The sequence below is a fragment of the Apteryx mantelli genome, chromosome 5, assembly GCF_036417845.1.
Source record: "Apteryx mantelli isolate bAptMan1 chromosome 5, bAptMan1.hap1, whole genome shotgun sequence".
NCBI lineage: Eukaryota > Metazoa > Chordata > Aves > Apterygiformes > Apterygidae > Apteryx > Apteryx mantelli.
The window spans coordinates 44,237,373-44,254,976 of NC_089982.1; the positions used below are offsets into that span (position 1 = coordinate 44,237,373).

Below are 17,604 nucleotides of genomic sequence, written 5' to 3' on the forward strand. Positions count from 1 at the left end.
TCTGAGTGAATTTTGTATAGAAAATCATTTTCTTCCACCTTTCAGCTCCTTCTCTGGTGTTGAATAGTAAGTATCAATAAGAGCTGCCAGTGGATCAGGAAGTTCATTTCATAAATATCACCCTGTTTTCCCTGGTTAACTGTTGATTGTATTGAGAATCGTTGCCTTCTAAAAGAGGAAAACATTATCCTTTTCCATCTAAATTGTATATACTCTATTCTGTGTGGCAGCTTAGTTTGAACTACTGTTTCCTCTATCTAATTCAGAGTCCATGGACAGTCCTACTAATCTACATAAGAAATAGTTTACTTAAGAAAGTAACTTTGAACTAGCAGAACTGTTTAGAAGAAAAAATCTTTTTCATGTAAAATAGAGACCAAATTGTTTAGGTATCTGTATGTATCAATTAGTCAGGCTCCTGTGTGCTTTATCAAACTCTGTCTAGAATGTAAATAGCTGTTAAAAATGACACTAAATCCAAATTAAACCTGTCTCTTCCCTAGTGGTCACTGTAGGAAACACACTTCTGTGTGTTTTTAAGATAACAAAGTTTGCAAAAGAAAAAAGCTGAAGTTCTGTGTCAGTGGAAGAAGTCTTTAATGCTCTGTTCCTGAAAACCAATGTTGAAATGCATACAATTTAATATAAATATACTTTTTGTACATACTAGTAATTTTTATAAAAATATTGTTTACCCTTGTACGTATTGACTTTCTTGCTATTTAAATTAGAATACTATTTCATGTCCCCAGTAACTTGTATTTGTAGGACCTTTCAGTTGACTCTCCTTGTCACTCAACAGCTTTCTGCTCTTCTGAAGAGCAGTAAAATGAGAGGAAATACAAGGTGGTTGTCTATGAACCATCCATATCTGGCCAGGCTCATCCCGTCATCCCTGACTAGAATCCCAGCTAAATGCTTCACAGACTGTAGTTACCTTTTAAAATGGTCCAGTTTCCTTCCCCAGACACTTCTGTCGCAAGGTAGTTAATACATAAGTGCCCTTACAGTTAACTCATGAAGCAAACAGGTAATATTTGCAAAACGCTGCCCTTGGAACTGAGAAGCTGTTAATGGAACCACAGTAGTACAGATAGACTTAACTTGCGTGTATGCTTTTGGCTTTGTTTCTGGCTAGCCAACTTTACAAAGTAGATAAACTGCCCACAGAAAATGGAGAACTAATTACATAACAAGCTTTAACTTCTTTTTAAAGCTAGAGCATAACAATGTCGAGCAGTTTCCACCAAGTCACAGGCCTCAGTGTTTGGAATTGTATAAATATGTAATAATTAAATAGAAATAAACGTACAGTTAAATCTTAATATTTCTCTGCATGCACGGATCTCTGCAAAAAGTAGTAATAAATCAACATTAACCATATCTGTTATAGGAGTAGGCAGGGGTCAAGGGGAAGGGACAGGAAAAATCAGTTTTGCATTATTTACTATAGACTTTAAATGACTTCTGTTTTAAATGAGGAGTTGGCATTTTCAACTATATCCAAAAGGAAGACGGTGAACGAACTTGGGCAAACACAGATGCTCTGTCTATGTCCTGAGAGCTCTAACTGGCATGTGGCAATGGATGTTCCTTCTGGCACTGTGTGGGCTTGATGATCTGCTGATCTGCTGATCTAATGATCTGCTTGATGATCCCTGGCATACCAATCTATGTAACAAAGATCTGTGAAGCCATCAAGGACTTGACAGTATTGTATGTGTATCTCAGCAATGCAACAAGCCTGGATTTGCCAACAGATATTGCTGCATGAGTTCATTCACTGAATACAGAAACAAAAGCCAGCTTTTCAGTGAGTGAGATGAAAAGAGAACTTCTTGCCAGCTGCATTACTCATTAGTTTTCTTAACCCAGATTAACCCTTTTGTGCACAGTGAAGCAGTGAGGGAGCAAGGAGTGTTTGAATGCTTTGTGGATGCTTTTTGCATTTGTTCATCAACTGTTATAACACGGCTGGCCACGCTGCAAGAGTGAAACTTTCAGAATGTGTTTCCAGATCGGCTGGGGCTGTTTGCTATCCAGTCTGCGAAGCTATAGCTGAAGGTATGCAAAGATCATAGGAAACATTGCACTGGAGAGCAGCAGGATATCTGCTTAAGACATTTGGGATACTGTATGCATGGAGTATCCATTTTTCACTATAAATCCTGTTTGCATCAGCTATGCAATTAGCTCAGAGCTGACTCTTGCTTTGCAGAATGATGTGAAATGTGATCAAGTCCTACCCCGAAACACACCTGCAATCTGTCTGCTCCTACTTTTATATACTAGCTACTGGTGCCCACACCATACCGAGATGGTTTTGCACTTGAGCCAGGTGTGACTTCCCTGTGAAACAGTAACAGACTGAAGAACCACAACAGATCAACAGCACTTCACCTCTGAATACAAGCTCAGGGGGTATGAAGTATGTAGGATGTAGAGACCTAAGGAGCAGATTGAAGCCGCAGAGAGGGTGCCTAAATTCTTCCTGCTTAGTTCTCAGACTTCCTGCCCCAGCTGGCAGTGATGCTCGCTCTAGCTATCTGAGGAGAAATCTCTAGGCAGACAGCATTGCCAACTGCTTGCTTAAACCCACCCAAGTGAGGCAGCACCTCACTGGGGAGTGACTGTGAGCAGGCAAAAGGGCCCTGTGCTGCCTTTTTTTAAAGGGCCATATTCTCTCCTGGAAAGGGAGGGGGGGAGGAGTGTGTGTACTTGGGTACACCCTGGAGCTAAGGCATTCCCACTTCTCCCATCTAATGACCTCTTGCCTTGCCCTTGTTATGTCTCTGATCTATAAAATTTCAGCTAAGAATTTGCCTTCTTTGAAGAGGACTGTCCTTATTTAAAAAGCTTCGCTTCAGTAAGCTCCTCTGCTGTAGTATTTACGCAGACATGTATGTTACAAGCTCACCTAGTCTTTTCCACGTGTCCTGAAATTTTCTTCTGTCTAAAACTTTGCAAATTCATCTTTGTCACAGAGACGCTTCACACAGAATGCAGTTAGGGAAGCTTATGTCTTAGAAATGACCTGTGTGACACTGTCACTCTTTCACTGATTTTGTTTGTTGTTGTTTCACCCTGACACCAACAAAAATAAATGTAAAGCTCAAGTGAAAAAGCCTCAGTTAAAGCAGTATGCGGTTTCAAAGGACTGGTTTAAAAAAAAAAAAAAGTATGCTAGCCTGCCATCAGAAAGGCAGTGGGAGCATGTGGGCAACAGAGGGTGAGACTGCCTTTTTCTGCAGAAGCTATGATCTTAAATTATCCCAGACTGTTCATGAAAGCTCGCCTTCTGCATGCAGCTCCACAGCACTTGAAGGTGATCTGCTTGGTGTGGCCGCACTCCAATCCTGCTTGCCCTTCAGCTGAATATTTCTGCCTCTTGCTGGCATAGCAATTTTTGAATTGCAGGCCAATTTCAAACAATATTTATCATAGGATAGAGGTTTCAAAGTTAACTACTTAAAGAGTTCTGTGAAAATGAGAAACCAAAGTTAGTATAACTGCGGAGCTTAAGGCTTCTTTGTTAGCACAAATAATTATATCAAATTATAATTTTGTTTGCCCTGCTGCATCATAAGTCAACTTGTATACAGTGGAGAGTAGACTGATAAATGGGTGTCAAGACTTGGTAGCTAGGGGGCATAGAAGGGATTACAAGACACAGATTTGAGAGCTGACATTTATGATCGTGGGGGGAGGAGAAAGTGATTTGGGTAATACAGAAAGCTTTGTAAAATATTAAGGTGGAGAAGACGTAGGTCCTGCAAATCTGTAAGAAATCAGTCCTGCAGAATACCCTAAGTTTTACTGCTTGTAAAATTACAAAGTTGTATCAAGCTTGGTTGTACAGAGGTAAGAAATCACTTTTTGAAATAGCCCAAGCTAATTGGTAATGTTTAGGGGACATTTATAAAACAGTCCTCTGTGCTACAGCAAGCGGAGTGAGTGTGATGGGAAACTATATCCACACTTTGGGATAATGTAGCTTTGCAATGGGGCAGAAACTTCATGTGTAGGAAGGCTGAAAAGAAAGAAATTCCCAGCCATCAGTTTCTTAGGGGTTGGGGTAATCTGTTATTAATACTTTGTAAGCATGGACTTGGTTATGTTACTGTTAACTGTGGGCTGATGTTTCTTGGGAAGGGCAGTATGCACATTAAGAAGGGGCAGTTCAGAGACATGTTTCTTAAACTGCATATCAATAGTTCTTTGAGATACTGGCTTGGAATCCAGGTGTAACTACTAAATGGCAAAAAAAGATCTGCTACAACAAACGTAGCTGTTTTAGAAGATATACCCAAGAAGCAGTTAGGGTCCCAAGGCAAAGCTCAAGGATAAGCAATTAGAGGAAAAAAAGTTGAAGCATAAGTGTAAGGTAACAACAAATAGCCTGTATGTTGGAATATTAAAAACAAAACAAAAATACTGTATATTGCTACTTAAAAATTGATTGTGCTTTAATAAATAGCTTGATTTTCCAAAATGGCTGAAAGGTTTTTTTAAAAAATACTGTTTTGATTAACAGAACCTGCTGTGTACTCAGTAATATAAAACATCTGAGGGACTAGAAAAAACATAATTTTAAATTCTCATTAAAAAGGAAAAAAATATTGGCTACAGCTTCAGTTACTACTGGCTACAAACAGTATCGAATGAATGTATCAGCATGCACATACACCCCCACTTCTTCAAGGTTTAAGCAATCTGTTAGAAGGGACTAACGTTTTGTTAAGAATGACTTTTTTTTTTTAATTTATTTTTTAATCTACATATGAGCTAATTTCCTGAACTGATTTTCTCCCATATTCAGGAATAGAAATATGTGGTTTACCTCAAGTTACTTTTGAAGAATTACTGCTGCTCGGTTAATCCGCCTGAATAGCATTTTTAAGATTTTTTCAAATGATGAAAGGAGATTTGTCCCAGAAGTAGGTGAAGCAGGCAGCCTGTTAAAACTCAACCTTCACTCCACAGCTATCCAAACAGCCAAAGCAAGCTTGATTCTATATAAAAAAAAAAATTGATTGATGTTCGAGGGAGGCCCATTGCAGGCTATGTGTGAACTGGGACCCCCTTATGGTCCAGTCAGCAATCTCTGCTAGGTGATCTATTGGGAAGTTTTCCCCCACCCGACCTAGTCCACAATGTTCATGCCAAAAATATCTTTTCTGGAAATTGTTTTAGAGACATTGCACAGTTTATTTAATTTTTTTTTTCTGTCTTGAGTCTAAAGTGAAATGTTGTAAAGAATAGGTAAATGAATGAGATTTTCAAGTGTCAGATATTCTTTTGCCAGACTAATTAAATATATGCTTTATTCTAGCTTTCGTTTTCTGCTGATACAATACTTCCTGTGTGACAGGTGTTAATTCCCAAGTTGTTTCTAGCCCTTATCCTCTGTATCAAAATATAATCTCCTTTTTCCTGTTTAATTGGTATTGAAAAGTATTTTTAACATCCTAGAAAAAATCATACTTTTTTAATGTAATACATCCTCTCTTATCTCTCAAAATATAGTATTATACAAGTTTGAGAAGGAAAAATTGTGGCCACCTTTGTAACTTATTTGCAATAGTAAACACTGATAATGATAGAAAGAGAGACATCTCAGATGAACATGAATTTTTGGTTTATTTAATGCTTGCCTTGTCTAACTTAAAGCACATATACCAACAATTTACCTGTTTTTTTAGTAGTAAATCAAAGAACTATAGTTTTCTTTGAAAATTAAAAACAAAATCTCAACACCATGAATATAAGAACTTCCCAGATAGTAATGACTTTAACGTCATAACCCAAGGCAAAGGGTTTGTTTCTTCAATTTAGCTACTTTCTTTATGAGAAGTTATAAATGCTGGCAAACCATCAACTCTGCTGAATGCTTCTAGTGCTTAGTAAACACATCTTGACAAAATGCAGTATTTGTCACTTGGCTTAAACTAATCACTGTGTTTCATTAAGAGGAGGTTGTTCTTCCCATTTTAAAACTTTGTGGTTGCTTTTTTTTCTTTTTAATCTGCTGTTAGCTGAGAATAAAAGGTTTTATTGTATGACAAGAAGGGCAGGATGGTTACAGATTTGCACGGTTTAGCTGCAAACAATGCAACTTATTTTTTAATAACTGTAGGATGACTTTCAGTGAATGGCAGTTGCCTCACTGTCAGTTGAAAAGTTGGTCAGGGTTCAAGAACTGAACATTTGGGACATGACAGGAAAGAGGGATTTTCCTTCACAACTCAGCTACATTTTTTTTTTTTTTTTGCAAAATACATGTTTTTTCAATCTTAAAATATACTTCCGTTTAAACAGAAATATAGCAATAGCTGGATTGCTTCATTTAATATTCCTTTCACTAATATAGGCTGCAGAAACTTATTCCTTCATCTGGAAAATTATTCTTTAAAAGCTAAACTAGAATGGGATAAGGCAGTGGCTATAGTTTTGAAAAGCAGTATGTTTAGGAAAAAAAAGAATTTAGATAATCCATATGAGAGATATGGTGGGTGGAAAGCTTGTGTTACATCTATATGACAGAGGCCCCACAAACCTCTTGTTATATTGCTACTTTTTATTATTAAACTCCTATTGGCTATTAGATCATAGCTGAAAGACTTGGGGTTGTTCATATTAAAAAAATATGCAAACAAAGCTAAAAACTAATGTAAATAGTTCTTCCCCTTTATAGATTGAGGTCTTCACAGATTCTTAGAACTGCAGATAAAATAAGAAAATGTACCTTGTACAGGACTTAGTGATTACTTTGTAACTTTCTGGAAACCACCTTTTCTAGATTAAACTGGAGGTAAATGCCTGGTTGATGAGCTGTTTCTACCATTGCTCTTTCAGCTATTTCTCAGCTCAAATGGATTTGGTGGTCAGGTGGTAGCAATGTCTCCTGCTGACTTTCTGGACATCAATCTGGTTAGAGAAAGATGTACTGGTAGTGATGGAAGCTCAGTTTTAAGAACTAATAGTGGATGCCCTGTTCTTTCAAAACACTGAGGTTGTGTTGGTACTCCTGGAATCCTGTCAGTCCTCCTAACCGTGTTTCCTTGGGAAGAGAGGTTGCTAAATGCCTGTAGTTCCTGTTGCTTTAGTAACGTAACCAGGAAGGTTTTATGCTCTGTTCGAGCTACACCTGTTCCTGGTATTTCTCATGGATTTTCTGTAGTAGATGCTAGGAAGGCACCAAATAGAATTAAGAAAAGAAAAAAAGAAAAAGGAGAGAGGGAGAGAACAGGGGCAGAACTAGGTGGCATTCACTCTAAAAATTACTTTACAAGAGTTGCAACAATTTTTTTAGGAGTAGCCTGTTTTTTTTCACAACCAAATCTGACACCTGCTTCTAGCACTGTCCTGGATTTATAATTCTTAGGAAAGAAAGAGCATGATTTTCTTTAACAGTTTTCAAAGGTGTAATTTCTTTGTGGAAATCTTCAATTCTGACTAAGAACGTGTGCACTGTCTGAAAATGACTGTTTGGGTTTGTACTTTGAGACAGAGGGAAAGGGAGAATCATTACCTGTTTCTACACTAGGTTTGTATGTTCTCTTAACATGAGAATGAATGTAAACTAACGCTACACATAAACAGAAGCATCAGTGAAGGCATGAGATTCTCAAACTTGGTGTCTGTTAAGAAGAATAGTTCCTATGAGCTACAGCCTCAAGTAGAATATCCCCAGGGTCAGCGCAGGAATCCTCTGGACAAGGCATGAATTCAACATGGGAATGATTTGGGCTTTAGAAATGTTTGTTTCTCCTCATCTCCACCTTACCATTTTCCTAGTTCATGATGCATCCTTTTAAGGTGCTTTTACACTTAATTGCTTAGCTATTTAAATGGCACCTTTCTTAGGACTGATTATGGTGAGATTACCATGGATTTAAAAATCAAATAAGTAGATGATTCTTCAACTCTGTGAACAAGTCCTTCAACCATTTGACTCGTTTATGCCCAGGGGTGCCTAGATATATCCTGAAAAAGTAAATACATTTTCATTGAAATCAGATGTAGTAGTAACATTTCTTAAAAATTTTCATGGGCATTTGGGTCTTTGGGGAATTCCTGTTGACATCTAAACAAAATGGGGATGTGTACTGAACAAGATTCATGCTTTCTTATAGTGCTCTGGCGTGTTATTCATGTGATGTGATTGATTTTCAGGCTCAAATCCAGATGATGAGAGTTTTTATTGGTGTAATTGTAACAAATATGTATTTCTATCAGTTTAAGTTACAACGCCTCAAAAATACTTGGCAAAACAAAATTGTCTGAATGTGTACTGTCAAGATGATTCATATACTGATCTTGGGGGCATTCTGCTTGAGGGTGTAGCTTGTAGGCACTGTTCATTTTAACATATACTGGGTTTGAGAAGCTTGTACTTTCATTGAAACTTAATTTAGGTATGATATTAATTCTGACCTTGAGTTGTATGGAGGTTCATGGGAGAGATCTCACTAATTACTTTGTTCTGAGATATTTGATCACATTACTTTATATACACAGCCTATATGCTGCTTCTAATATCCTATTCTTTTCATCTCTACTGCTAAAGTGTAAGTGAATTAACAATGTTTGTAAATAGAAGCATCAGAGAAACAAAAGAGAATTATATATATTCTTTTCTCTTTATATTAAAGTTTTGATGCAAAGGAAATGTTATGAAAATTTTAATTTCCTTTGGTTTAGATCATATATCCTGTAAAGGTTTATTAAAATATATTTGTTGGGGGGGCGATTTATATTTCTCTTAAACACTAACTTATGTTATTCCTCTAAGACAGAGAAGATTTTGGAACTGTACAAGAGGTCTCACTTCTAAAAACATCTAAATGCTTGTTGGGCCCTTTTAAGAATTAAATTTTGACATTTAAATAATTTCAGAGCATGCAAATACATCACACATTATCTTCACAGAGAAAAGACTCCTCTCTAAATATATGCCACAGAAACATATTCTAAACTGAAAATGTCTGTAATTTCCTAATTCAAACTGCCTGCCCTCGGTTTTCAACACTTATGTATATTTTTTCCTCAATCTTGTTTCTTTTATTGGATTACAACCCTTGTCTTGCAAATACTCCCTACATTCAGAAACCTGTGACCTTTACTGCCAAATGTCAAATTTACACATGGTATGTTGGGAACACGTTTGTGTGTACAAAGTACAAGATACTGAAGTTGTTAAATGGCCCAATTTACCAGAGCTCGTGGCTAGTAACTGGTCAAAGGAAACAAGTACATTTTTTTCCTGCTTAATATATGGACATTATCATATCATATTATTACTCTGGGGAGAGCAAAAAATGAAATGTAATGGCTTCTTCATGCAGACAGTCCAAGACCTTCCAAGGAGCTGCCATAACCTCTCTGAATGGGTTTTGCCACGTAGTATAGGAGAAAAGCTTGCTGTTCAGAAGCCGCTACCAGTAGCCAACTCCAACATTATTCAGAACGCTTTGTTCACCCTTAAGGAATCTATTAAATCTGTATTTTTTTTGCTGGTTATAATTTCTGGTCCATTTATCTAACCCTTCAGATATTACTATAGCCATCTGGTCTGAGTAGCAACCAATTTATGATGGCTGTATCTTACCCGTCAAAGCGTTACTCCCACCTGTCTCATTTCTGCATGTAATGAAAATGAACTTTCAGTAAAAAAAAAACCTGTAATATATATCCTTTTTTTCCTCCTTCCTTCCTTGACTGGAAATGAGAACAGTTGGAAAACAAACTGAAATCTGATAAATGCCCATCAGAATTTGAAACTTGCAGCTGAAAGGTTTGTAAGCAGAAAATAAGACATGTTACCTGGAGCAGACCAGCTGCAAATTAGCAAATGTAGTTGTCATAGCTCCTTAAATGTGGTAGCGTTGCATTATATTTCAGTTGAATAACAATAATATTAGTGTAGTGATTGTTAATGCAACTGAGACCCCTGAAAAGTTAAATCTTTTAGTTCACAGATTATATACAATAACAAGTAAATCCAGGTATTTCTTTTTGCCATATGTCTTTGTCATCTGTGTTGACGTCAGAGAATAACAGGCATGTAGCACTTATGCCAGTCAGTGATTAGTTTGATGCATAAATGTTGACATATCAACAGAATATCAACTGCTGAACCACTCAACCTTATTTTATCTCATCTTATGTGAGGTTTTGGTCTTCTGGGTTTCAAATTCTGCAGAAAGCTGCTTCACGGGTTTGGGTCTCTGCTTATGACAGCAGTGCTGAGACAGAGAAAAGCAGGTGACAGCTTTCTATTACTTCTTTGTTTGATTTGTGTGTGTGTGTGTGTGTATTTATGTTGCAATTTTTTTCCTCTCTCTGAATTAGTATTCTTCCAGGCCCATGCTTTTCCATAAGAGTCAGCAAAACAAATTCAAATGTCTGGACCAAGACCGGGTTTTGGACTAACCTCTTTGTTCTGGAGACCCAACTGCAGATGAAACTAAATATGTCCTTTTGTTGTCCACTCAAAGCATATGTTTTTCAAGTTAGAACAATTAGCCAATTCAGCAAACTCAATGCAGCTGATGTTCAAGATGGGATGAGGTGTAGACTAAAAGCCCTTAGGTAATCTTATCTGTTCTTGATCTTTTTTTGCATGTGAAATTTGTCAGGTTAAATTTGGGCTGGCAAACCTTGAGGCAGCAAAGGAAGCCAAACTTTCTAATGCTACCAAGGAGTAAAGGACCAGAAGAAAAGTACATCACAGTAGAGCTCAGTGAACTTCCTGATACAGAACTTGGATTTACTGTAACTTTTTATGGCCTTACAATATATTGAAATTCAGTCTCTAGTGAATATGCAGGAAAGCAAATTTAAATCATCATAACTTCCTTTCATTCCAGATGGTTTCTATAGGCTTCTGAGACTTACCTTCAAAACAGAGTGTATTTGTAATTTTAAAATTTATCATAATAATTCTCTTTGCTGCTAGCTTTGGAAAGGCATTGCAATTTCTTTTATGTAATGGGAATGTAGGGAAGTGTATTATATGGATTCTATAAAACCTAAGGTCCTTGTCCTAAGCTCAATTAGTCTTACTAAAGGATAAGAAAAATTAGGTTCCCCCCCAAAAAAGAGCAATTTACCCTTGATACGAAAATCACTGTGCCTGGTGTCTGATCCATACTGTCTCCTATATTGAGGAACAAAGTCTTGTGTAAACAGGTGGCTGTTTCACCCTATCATTGTTGACACTGGCAAATTACAGTCTAATTTCTCTTTTCTCCTTTCTTTCACACTTTTATTTGTGTTGTGAGAATCGTTATTTCTGACCCAGTCATTGCTGAAAGTAACTAGTTTTGCTGTTCTAAAATACCCAGTAGCAGATTGGTCACATCAAAATCTAAATTATTCTGCATGAGATGAAAATGAAGTCCAGAATTGCTTTGACTTTCCTTTATATTGCCATGTTTTAATTCCACCTTTTAAAAAATAAAGCTTCTCAGAGGGAATGGGAATCATGTGGGGAAAGTAGAATATATATTGTGTTAGCTTGTCTTATTTTGAGGATTCCTGCTTGCTGGATACAATAAAGATTCTCCAGCAAGTATAACTAATCACAGAGACTGCTTCTGGGCATATAGGAAGGAGCATGCATAGTACCGTGGTTTTACTGCTCTACAAATTTGTTTGACAGAGTCCAGATTAAATGAAGCAATCAAAAAATACCAAGGCTATCACTACTAGTTTATTATTTTATAATCAAAGTCTGAATACCAGTTTCTTTGCAACATTTCTTCCTTAAATTTGTTAATTATTAATGACTGTTTTTAAGATTTAAAAAGCCCAGAATTATTGTTGGAACCAATTTCTTAAGCTTTTTACTGGTGATGACAACAATTACATTATAGCTTTATGATTATCCAGGGAGGAAATCTTCAGTTTTTTATTCTGTAGGATTTGGGGGGGAGGGGGTTGTTTTGTTTTAAGACAGAGAAACTACTCTTCTGATTGTGGAATTACTGCTAACAACTTAGTTATGAAAAAGTAGGGGGAAAATTATTGTAAAACTATATAGAGATATTTTTATACCCCTATTTCTGCATTATGCTGTAAACTTGCAGCAATTGCGCTTTTAAAAATCAACATTAAGCAGTATGTAGAAATGCCAAGGATTGGAATTGCCTTGAAAGGCAAATGTGATACTATTTTTTTGACTCGTAGTAAACTTAATAGCAGTTTCTGCTTTTTCTCTCCAGTTTGCAACCACATGAAGGCACACAATGCGAAATGCCTTCTGGCTTCAGTATTAACAAGTAGGTTGCTACTAAACCATGCTTTTCCTGATGTGCCCGTGTGAATGCAGAGCTCCTCAGTTACAGTTTAATAGTACAACTAAATGAGCTGCAAGTCCCACTGGAATTTTTTCTCTACCTACTCCTGCGATCAGGATCTCAGGGTCGAGATACTCCCCGCACATGTGATAAGGGGGGAGAAGGAGGGGAGACAGATCACCACGGTACTTCCTTCATGTTATTTTTGGATATGACTAGCATTCCTCCCCTTACACACACCCTCTTTTTTCTCCAGCCCCCTTCTCTTACATGCATTACAAGCTCATGCAAACACTCTCACATACTCTGAAGCAAGAGCAACAGTTGGACTGAAGCCAGAGGACTGAGCGCGGCTTCCCCCTTGCCAGCAGGCTTTGTTCCTGCAGCCGGGCAGCGCCGTGGAGAGCGTTCTCACTGCTGCTCGCCAGTGCCTGCGACTTGGGCAGCTCCTCGTCTATTGACTTCCTCTCTGCTCCTGCAGACTAGCCTGAATGTAGAGCAGCGAAGCTAGGAGCTGGGAGAGCCAACGAATAAAGGACCCGAGATCATCAGTTATCAGCTTCCTTGTAGGGGGTGGGGGTCCATCTGTTCCACAACGGTAAGTGCCAGCATTAAGTATGTATAAAGATGCAAGAGACAATAAGGTGCCTTAGCCATTTTACTATGGGGGGGGGGGGAGGAGGAGGAGGAGGAAGAAGAAGAAGAAGAAGAAGGGGGAGAAGCATGTGAGTGAATCATACTGTGTGCGCTCAGCTATAGTGCTCTCAGAACAGTGCCTGGCAGTAAAATCTTCCTGATCTCTACCTTCCCGAAAAGCACTACAAGAATGTATAGATTTCAGCCAAATTCCTAAGTAGCTGTACAATTCTGCAAAACTTTCCAGATGGCTTCGTTGTTGGTTTTTCTACAGATCTGATTACTTTTGAATTGTGTGTAGAATAGAGTAACTTTTACTGGCAGTGTAACCCATTTCTTTTAAGTGTAAGAGCTGAACCAGGCAAGTAAAGATTTTTCATCACAGAGGATACGAACAGAACTAAAGTTCAGGGAGGATGAGGGAGTGAAAGGGGATGAGATGTTTCCTAAGACTGTTTAGTTTATAGAAACCAGAAATAGACTCCTTTTAAATGACTTGCATTCATTCAAAGCCCCCCCCCCCAACCCACCTTTATCCTATGAGCCAAGTGAATCGTTTTTTAAAAATAAAAAGCCTTTGCAAGTCTACAGTTTGGGGACATACAAGTGAAAGCTAATGTACGGGGGAAAACAGTGTATACTTGGGTAAATGACTATCATGGAGAGGACAGGAACTGCAAAAAGAAACTTGGTTTTCTTCCAATAGTGGTGTGGCTGTTCTTGCTTTATAAAAGCATTAACACGGCTGTCTGCTAAGTTTGCTAGCGTAAAGGAGCGTACAGCTTTGTTACAAGGACTTTTTTTCCTCTCCCCGTGCTGTCTTTAGGAAGTTTTGCAATGATCAGTACAACGGCAGGTTAATCCAACTGCCTTGCTTTCAGAAATGCCATCTAGCTGTCAAAAGAAATTCACTGTAGGAACCCATTTGTCTTAAAGCTACTGATAAGCATTGCTATCAGCATGCTGTTATGTCTTGCTAGATGGGTTATCTTAACAAAGTGATAAATAAGAAAGCCTTGAAATTCAAAGGTTCAAATATATAATAAATTTGAGGAAGGGGAAAAGGCCAGAAAATGGAATGTACTTACGTACTAAAAAACAAAACAAAACAAAAAAACCCCCTAGGATAATGAACCTAAAAAGAGGAAAGCTTTCCTTTCCCTCCCCTTTAACTTTGTCTCCTTTAACTACTTCAAGCAGTTATTCCAACATTTTGTATTGAGAGGCAAGCAGTCCCTCCCCCCTACCACCTTATTTAATGCTGGCTTATCAGAGATTTGCCAAGGTGAATCTAGTCACATGAAAAATATGCTGAGTGAGCAAATGGGTGATTGTGCAAAGGGCAGCAAGCACAGGCAATTAACTGATCTGAGGTCTGTAACTTTGGGTTTTTTTCGATTCAGAACTTGTAACCAAAGCTCTCCCATTCTGGTTTTCACCCTTCATTTGGAAAAGTAATTTTCGTGGTATGGTAATTGGTAAAAACGGTCTACTAAATTCTGTACCTATGGAATGACTGCAAAATAATGCTCAGCAGAATAGTGTACAATATGTCAGGAGGGTAGTGATGTCTAGTACAAATTTTGTTTGCGTTGCACTAAGGCACGTCTTCTCTGTATAGCTGTTACTAGCTCTATTTATGGCAAGTTATTCACTGGAATAGAATTGCACACTAGGACTAGCAAAGATTCTTTTTCAGAGCTAAAATTGGAATAGTTGGAAGAGTTGGGCTCCCCCCTGCTGATGGCACCATGTCAGGTTTCCTCAGCAGTTGCTTTCAGTTTCACAATTTACGTGGGTGCTATAATGTCATCTTTTCTCATTGATGTGGTGGAAAAATCTGACATCTTTACATTGTTTTTCCTACTTTGATATATTAAAGCGTATTTTGTACTGACTGTGAGGTTTGGCGATGAATGTTGAGTTCAGCACTTATACACCAGAGATGGGCCTGAACCAAAAACCCTGGATTCCAACATCCTTGAACTATGAGAAAGTTAATATCTGGATCCAAATGTCTTGGCTCTGGCCCATTTCTGTTTAAGATGCACATCACTTTGGCCACATGTTTAACTTGTTTTTTGAGGTAATTCTATTAAGACTGAAAGAAATCTTTCAAGCTTTTAAAGAGGAAGTGACATTTAAAAAACTTGTAGCTAGGTAAGCATGGCTTGCTTATTTGCTGCTTAAACTTGACTTGCAGGAGCCCCCAGTGCATTCCATTCCCCTTCCTCTATTATTAACTTTAGAAGTAAATAATATTTAGGGATTCCTTTTGAGATATGCCCAGAAAGCCAGCAGGGTGCCAAGTGCCTACAGTTCCTACTGACTCCAATGGAACAGTGGAGAAGCAGCATTCATCCGGGTAGTGCAAGTATGTCACAGGCTTTGATCCTAAATGATCTGCTTATGAACTTGTAAAGACAGTGCCATATACATTCTTATCTATGCTAAAAGTTGTGGTAGTCCGTAGTAAGAAACATGGCAGTGCAATGTAAAGGGAAGCTCAGATTGTTACTGAAATCATGGTTATTCTGCTTTTTTAATTGATCAACTTCTCAGAGTCTGGCTAGCTTAATGGATACAATGGTTCTCTGTGAATACAATTAAACATGCGCCTGCCAGCTGCCTGAGGTATCCGTGTTTGCTTCAGCAAGACAAGCTGTTCTTTGGCTGTGTTGGCTCACTGTGGTTTGTGGCACATAGCACTGATTTATTAGGCAGTAGTTGCTTTTTTTTTTTTTTCCCCCTGAATGATTGAACTGTGATGTCACTTTTTGTCTTGGCTTTAACCTTCTAAAGAACTTCTTTTTCTTTGCTGCAGCCTAAACTCTTAACACTGGGGAAGTGGGAAATGTCCCAATGTCCATTGCAGAGCGACTCTGTCTACCCCAGCACATTCCAGGGCCACCGAATCATTTGTGGTGAGAGTGATTCAGATCTGGTTAAGATGATTTAAAAGAGAGGTTATGGGCATACTGCAGTTGCGCATTTAAGAAAATACAGAGGGTTTTTTACTGCCTGATTGAGACCACATGGCTCCAACTTGCACTTTTTTTAACATGAAAATTGTTGGCTGGATGTACTCAAATGATTTTTTTTTTCTTTTTAATTGCCTAGAGGCTAAGAGTTGGGATAATGGCATTTAAGGGTAAGGTCAGGCTTAAAGCAAATAGTTTTTAATGTTCCTTTAAATAAAAGGAGAGATGGCTTCTTTGAATACTCGCACAGAATACAAACATGCTTCTCTCTTACATGTGAGTAAATGTATCTCAGGAATTCTTTTGGATGTTGCAGGGGAATTGGTGACCTGTTTTGAGAGAGAGGGAGAGGGACGAGGGAAGATCTCCCTGTCGTAAATCACAAAATATGTTCTGTTCCAAATGAATAACGGAAAGTATGAAAAGTAAAATGGAAGGACAATGTCCTCTTTGACTGTACACAGTTTCATTGTGTGCTTTCAAAGTGAGCCTTTGGGGCTGCCCTTGAGCAGAGGGAAAACTCTGTTTAATTAAGCATTTAAGTGTATGTTTAAGTGAACATAATTAGTGTAGTTTTCCCTTTATTTGTAAACATGATGTATATTAAATTCCAGTAGTAAATTAACTTTAGTCTGATGTGCAAGAGAAAATAATTAATTATGGCTATGGTAACTTGAATTTACTTACTTGAATTTACTTTGCTTACATTGTTAAAAAACAACCACAAAAATGAAATAAACCACAAAGACTTTTTCTATGTCTCAATTCCAAACTTCCCATTTTGAGGATATGGCTAATTTGAGGAAAATTTTGACATCCTTAATCTCCCTCAGTGGTGTCTGTTGTAATTAACTAAAATAAAGTTTATCTCTAATCTGAGAATGAAATTGTAGTAACCTGTATTTTAGGTGCTTTATAGATTTATACTCTTTTTATGCATGCTGTTGATTCTGAAACAGTTAAACTCTTCATCAAGTCTTCTTCCTCCCTCAATATTCTTATAGTACTTTCTTCTCAGTTATACCATTTCCTCCCCTAAACTGATGCACAGCACTTGATGCAAGACTGTCATTGCCCATTGAGTGCTGTCAGCAGAATGCTGCTGCTCACAAAGCCCCTGCTTTGAATGAGCTCTGCCTCGGGGGCCTGACTGTGCTCGCTGCTTTCTTTGGAGGTACGCTCAGCCTCTGGCTGTTGTCCTCTACCAGTGAAACCACTGCTTTCCTGAGTCTTCCTGTAAGTGTGACCATTACATAGCACTCTCCTTAGGGTGCGAATTTTAGACAATAGATGTTTTTTGAATAGATGCTTTCTAAATGGGAAAACAAATCCATGTATTTTCAAATTTGGAAAATAGATTAAAAGCTACAACATTGAAAAATACTGTTTATTCTTGCCTCTGGTTGGAAGATGAAGTAAATACGAAGAACAGTTCTTACAGTAGTTCAGTATACACAATAATTTATCTAGGAGTAATATAAGAGTAGTATTCTACAACAGCAAATCCAGTAAACAACAATTATATCCTTTTTGCTGTCTTTAAGCACTGGGATAGTAAATTTAGCTTGCTGATATTGAAAAAGAGAATAATCAGTCATATAGCTGCATACATCCTTTTGAACTAGTTTCTTGCTCAGTATTACCTCGCCCTCTCTAATTGCCAGGACACGTGTGAACTTTGTTTT

General features: G+C 37.8%; 1 protein-coding gene across 1 annotated transcript in view; it reads left to right on the forward strand.

The window, feature by feature from the left end:
• Positions 1–12,807: 12,807 nt before the first annotated feature.
• The window catches only part of PALLD (palladin, cytoskeletal associated protein), a 168,746-nt gene continuing 163,949 nt past the window's right edge, over positions 12,808–17,604 (forward strand). The window contains exon 1 of the mRNA XM_013942177.2: positions 12,808–12,900. The gene's annotated coding sequence lies outside the window, so the exon portion shown is untranslated. The remainder of the gene's footprint in view (positions 12,901–17,604) is intronic.